Source organism: Gekko japonicus, unplaced genomic scaffold (genome assembly GCF_001447785.1).
Source record: "Gekko japonicus isolate JY-2015 unplaced genomic scaffold, Gekko_japonicus_V1.1 scaffold4663, whole genome shotgun sequence".
Taxonomy (NCBI): domain Eukaryota; kingdom Metazoa; phylum Chordata; class Lepidosauria; order Squamata; family Gekkonidae; genus Gekko; species Gekko japonicus.
Window position 1 is genome coordinate 45,046 of NW_015173831.1, and position 6,476 is coordinate 51,521.

The 6,476-nt window shown below is 48.5% G+C and overlaps 1 protein-coding gene across 1 annotated transcript in view; it reads right to left on the reverse strand.

Annotated features, from left to right (window-relative positions):
* NDEL1 (nudE neurodevelopment protein 1 like 1) overlaps positions 1–6,476 on the reverse strand; it is a 49,015-nt gene that overhangs the window by 41,355 nt on the left and 1,184 nt on the right. The window lies entirely within an intron of this gene.

Consider the following 6,476-nt stretch of genomic DNA (forward strand, 5'->3'; position numbering starts at 1 on the left):
CCACCGCCCCCAGCCTGGCTTCTGAGGCCGCACAACCGCCTCCCCGAGGGCCAGGTGGCGCGCTGGCCGCTGCCCCCTTCTTCTCCCCCCCCGTCCCTGCTCGCCCACCGCCGTGGGCCACTGGGGACATACTTCTTGCGCCCCCCGGCCGCCATTTCCCTCTGCAGCGGCTGCGGGCAGCTCGGGACGCACCTGCTGAGGTCCCGCAGCCTTTCCCCACTCTCTCTGCCTCTTTTCCTTCCTTCCTTTACCGTATATCCCTCCCTCCCTCTGTCTCTACTTTCCTTCCTTCCTTCCTCCGTCTCTTTGCCTTCTCTCCCTCCCCTCCTTCTTCCACATCTCTATGCATTCTTACCCTCCCCACCTTCCCCCCTTTTCCTTCCTTTCTCCCACCCTCCCTATCTCTTTCCATTCTTTTCCTCCCTTGCTCCCTCTTTCTGTCTTCGTCTCGTTCGCTCTCTCCTTCCTTCCTTCCTTCCTTGCTTCCGGCACCCATGGTCTTCCCTCTACAACGAGCCTTCTTCCTATTCCACTATGTTGGTAGACCTGCCCTCTGGAGAACAGGTCTACCCACCCCATTCCACTATTTTGGTTGACCTGCCCTCTGGAGAACAGGTCTGCCCACTCCATAGGAAGGGGGGGCAGACCTGTTATCCAGAGGCCAGGTCTACCAATACAGTGGAATGGGGGGGGGCTGTTCTCCAGAGGCCAGGGATACCAATATAGTGGAACAGGGTGGGTAGACCTCCAGGGGCCAGGTCTACCAATACAGTTCTCCAGAGACCAGATCTACCAATATGGTGGAATGGGGGAGGGTACGCCTGTTCTCCAGAGGCCAGGTCTACCAATACAGTGGAATGAGGTGGGTAGACCTGTTCTCCAGAGGCCAGGTCTACCAAGATGGTGGAAGGGGGTGGGTAGACCTGCTCTCCAGAGGCCAGGTCTACCAATACAGTGGAATGAGGTGGGTAGACCTGTTCTCCAGAGGCCAGGTCTACCAAGATGGTGGAAGGGGGTGGGTAGACCTGCTCTCCAGAGGCCAGGCCTACCAATACAGTGGAATGAGGTGGGTACACCTGTTCTCCAGAGGGCAGGTCTACCAACACAGTGGAATGGGATGGGTAGACCTGTTCTCCAGAGGCCAGGTCTACCCAGATAGTGGAAGGGGGCGGGTACACCTGCTCTCCAGAGGGCAGGTCTACCAATTAAGTGGAATATGCCACTATATTGGTAGACCTGCCCTCTGGCAGGGGGGAGGAACTACGCCACCCGCCTGGGCCTGCCAGCCCCTTGGGTAGCCAGTGGGGAGCACTTCCGAGACCCTTTGCCTGCCGTGGGCTCAGGTGGCCGAGGGGGCCGGGGCCCTGTGGCCGGGTGGCCAAGCTAGCACCCATTGTCTTCACTGCTACAACCCTAGTACAGAATAAAACAAATCTAGAAGTTAGCAGAAGTCAGCCCATAAACACTGTTATTCTCCAACAGTGCTCATCAACCAACATACAGAAATTCCATCTGCAAGAAAAATCAAAATGCAACCACTCTGAATTCACAAGACAGCATGCAGCCTAATGCACACATCTGCTTTGCCTCTGTCCTCAGAAAAAGTAATCAGCATCTATAGACCTGAATCCTGTGGAAGTTTCAGTTCATCAGCTTACTCTCTGTATGTTGCTGCCTCGAAAAAGTGAAATAGATCCAGACATAAATAGGAAAGCATGTGTTTCATAAGTGATGCAAGTTTAGGCAGTCAGAGTTCACATGTCCTCAGAGCTACTGCAGACTCTCCACTACCTCCCATCAGAAGCCAGTCAGTCACTCCCTCCCCGTTGCTCCAATAATTTCCAAATTACACACCTACTGAACAAAACTCTGAAGTCCTTTTTTATTACAAAGTTCTGCATTTGAGAAGGTGCCCTAAATCTATACCAAGGGCTAACTTGCACGTTTACAAAGAACTCCCAACATTTTTTTCTAAATGAAAGTCACCAGAGGCCTCAACCAAGAATGAACGCAGGGGGTGGTTAATTCTTTTCTGCTGGTGTTTTCATTTCAAAGCCAGCTCCCCATCCCATTGCCCCTCCTAAACAGGAAAAAGCTACATTACCAAGGGATTCCCGTGCTCCTGGGGAGGGGAAAGTATAGCGGTGGGAGCAGGCAGAATATTAAAGGAAGGGGGCGGATAAATTTTAGCTCTCCCACAGAGCCAGATGGACCCAGTGCGGCTCCAGATGGCTCTGCGGGATCCGATGCCCCCTGGCAGCTCGTTAGATGAGCTTGTAGATGAGCATAACCAGCTCTCCACAGCCATCAACGAGATCACTCCCCTGCGCCCTTGCCCTAGGCTTGCTCCCTGGTTTATCTAGGAGTTGCTACTTATGAAGCGAGGGCTGAGATGGCTAGAGAGACGGTGGAGCCGTGCTCAAGATGAAGTTACAAGAGCATCTTATAGGATGTTTATGAGATCCTATGAGATGGCAGTCAAAGCCGTGAAGAGAGAGTACTACACGGCCACAACTGCGTCTATGAGATCACGCCCAGCCCAATTATTTAGAACAATTAGATCCATAACCACTCTGTCATAGGGCAGACCAAATGCTAGGGAATTGGACATAGGCTGTAAGGCATTTGCAAGCTATTTCGCAGATAAGGTCTTGTCGCTCCGCCGCAACCTCCCCACCACAGTTGATACAGTGTGTGAGCTCAAGACTCCATGCACGTGTTCAATTCTAGTTCTGGACCATTTTGACCCACTCAGCCTAGAGGAAGTTGACAAACTGTTCCTAACTGTTTGTCCTACCACATGCTGCCTTGATCTGTGCCTGTCATGGCTAATCAAAGCTGGCCATGACGGGTTTCAAGGCACCTTGCGGGAGATTATCAACAAATCCCTCGTTGAGGGACAGTTCCCTGGGGGGCTTAAGGAAGCAGTAGTCTGCCCTCGGTTGAAAAAACCATCTCTGGATCCAGTTGAATTGGCCAACTATCGGCCGGTTTCCAATTTGCCCTATGTGGGCAAATTAATAGAGAGGGCGGTAGTGATCCAGCTACAGAGCTTTTTGGATGACGTTTCCCTTTTAGACCCCTTCCAGTCCGGTTTTTGCCCTGGTCACAGGATGGAAACAGCACTGGTTGTCCTCACAGATGACCTTCAAAGGCATCTGGATCAAGGCAGATCGGCGGTGCTGATATTGTTGGACCTGTCAGCAGCGTTCGACACGGTTGACCATCAGTTACTGGTCCACTGCCTCGTCAACATAGGAATCCAGGGGCTTGCCTTTCAATGGCTCGCTTCCTTTCTCCAAGGTCAGAGACAAAAGGTGGCACTAGGGGAACAGCAGTCCAAGAGGCACCCACTGGATTGCGGAGTGCCTCAAGGGGCAATGCTTTTCCCAATGTTATTTAACATCTATATGTGCCTCCTTGCCCAGATTGCCCAAAGGCATGGGCTGGGATGTCACCAGTACGCTGATGACACCCAGCTCTATCTGATGTTGGGCAGCCAGTCCGACTCCAGACTGGAAGACCTGGACTGGGCGTTACAAGCTGTGGCTGGTTTGCTTAGGCTGAGTCAGTTGAAACTGAATCCTACAAAGACGGAGGTCCTGTGCTTGAGTCAGGGAAGTTCGGGGGTAGGGATCCCACTCCCGACCTTCGATGGGGCGCTGTTGGTGCCAGCACCGGAGGTTAGGAATCTGGGAGTGCTCCTGGATGCCTCCTTAACAATGGAGGCCCAGGTAGCAGCCACTGCCAGGTCGGCCTTTTACCATCTTCGGCTGATTAGGCAGTTGGCTCCCTTCCTTGACCACACCGACCTAGCAACAGTGATCCATGCGATGGTCACCTCGAGATTAGACTACTGTAACGTTCTCTTCTACATGGGGCTCCCCTTGTCGCAGATTCAGAGGCTACAGCTAGTGCAGATTGCCGCAGCCAGGCTTCTGATGGGTCTCCCCAGGTGGGAGCACATCCAGCCTGTGCTGAGGAGACCGCACTGGCTGCCAATAGCATACCAAATTCGCTTCAGGGAGCTGGTTCTTACCTTTAAAGCCCTATATGGCCAGGGTCCAACATACCTGCGGGACCGCCTTTCCCCATATATGCCCCAGAGAGCACTACAGTCAGGGTCTCAAAATTGACTGACCCTCCCAGGCCCCAAAGATGCCAGGCTTGCTACCACCAGGGCCAGGGCTTTCTCAGTGGTGGACCCATCCTGGTGGAATGAGCTCCTAGAGGAGCTGTGGGATCTTTTACAGTTCCACAGGGCCTGCAAGATGGAGCTCTTCTGCCAGGCTTTCAGCTAGGGAGCCGCCACCACTATAGAGCCCTGCCCCTTGGTTTTGACACCTAGCCTAGGCCGCGGGAAGATCATGAGCAGAATGACTCCTAGACTTTTGAGAGTATATTGTGAAAGTCAGCCATCTTGAACAACAAAGTATTCATCACCAGCACTTTATGAATTTGTATTAGCTATAATGGAATTGTATTAGCTGTAGCAAATAGTTTTAGATGATTTTATGTTGTTTTAATTGTATTTAGCCATCCTGAGCCTGCATTGCGGGGAAGACAGGGTACAAATGAGATTAATAAATAAAATAAAATGTCCCTCACCTCAGAAAAGAAGCCTGGTGCTAAGTCTGACATTATAAGTTACCAGCAAGGAAAGAGTTAGCCCCCTATTCTCAGAAGCCCCTTTTCTACTCCTCTTCTTAGGTTTCTCATTGCAACTTTTAACAGCATCTTTCTTTTTTAAAAGTTAGGGACAATCAGACAAACCGCCACATAACTTAAGGAAGTACTGTGGATACAGCTCTGAGGCACCTAAATATTCCACTTGACAACTAGCACTTAATTGCTTAATGTGAAGCACATGTACTAAAGGCAAATCAAATCAGAATTAAGGGTTTTTTGCAGTCCAATCCATTACATTTTTGTTCTGCCTCTCTGAATGAGTGACTGGCTCAAAGTTACTCAGTGACCTTAAAGAGTTGAAAATTAAACATAAACCTCTCCAAAAACTGCCATTTGGCAAAACAAGCTCTGACTCATGAAAGCTTGTACTGGATTAAGTTTTGTTAGTCTTTAAGGTGCCACTGGACTTCTATTTAACTTTGCTGTACACAGCTAACCCTCTGTAATGATAACCATAGCCTCACAGTCTAAGCACTCCACCATGCTAACTCCCATGCAACTACAGTATTCTTTTTGTAATTAAACCTTTGTATCAAGCCAGTTTACAATTAGTCAGATAATCACAAAACATAAATCAACAGCACTAGAACAATAAAAATTATAAACCAGCAGTAAAAATAGAGCCTCAAATGATTCTTTGCACAGACAAATACTGCTAAAGGAGAGATATGCCCAGCATATAGCCCTGTAGAAGTTGTCTGTATGTTTTCAGAGCAAATCCATGACTTAAAAATATATCAAGGGAAACAGCACTCCTGTCAGGTCTTGAAGGAACTCACTCTCAACAACACTCTCTTGGCAGTGATTTGAGAGATAAAGACGTTTCAAGAATAGACGAAGCATAGAAACATATGGCAAACGAGGCCCGAGTTTGACAAGTCCTAGGCCTGGTGTAACACCAGCAGCTATATGTTTCATTCAGTAGCTTCCCCAAATGAAGTAATAGTGCTGACAGTTAAAAGGCCTCTCTAATCATCTTCAAATCCTCATATGAAGATATACAGGAATAACACCTTAGGTTCACCCAACTATATATTCTACATTCATCTCCCAAAGCTAACAGCAGAAGTAAAATACTTAGAGGAAGAAGCCACAGCTTGGGGTTTGTGTACTACTAATGTAAACAACAACAACTTGATATTTCCAGCAGAATATGCAGCATCTATACCATACCTGCTACTTCCATGCACTGGGTAATAGGAAAATATTTTCAATGACTCATGGGAATTTAGTGCACTGACATCATCAGTATATTTGTGTATCCTAGCAACCACCTGACAGCTAGTGTCTCACAGGCTTTTCCCTTTACCCAAACATGGCTGGCAGCTAAAAAGGTCAGACGAGAAAAAAATCAACATGGTAAAGGAGGAGTTACTCTCACATGGCTGTTATTGATGCAGAAGCATCAACATGTGTGGCATATTTCTAGAACAGAAAACAAAAACAAAAAAAGAAAACAAAACAAAACAAAAAAGAAAATCAGTGCCCCAAGAACTTATCTAAAGGTTGACACACAGGAGTCTACAAGAGGCAGAAGAAACATGGAGGCAAGAGTAACAGGGAGAATCTACATTCAATTCAGTTGCAGGTACTGAAGTTTGGTTTCAGTAAGTACTAGGAATGCCTCTTTACAGATTTTAAATGTAGAAGGGGGCTAATTTGTACAATAAAAGTCCATGCAGATGAGAAGAAATACACACACACCCCTTGATCTTCCTGTCCACCATCCCTGCTGGCATTTTTTCTTACCACTGTCCCAATGCTGGAAGTGAGCCAGGCTAGGGAAA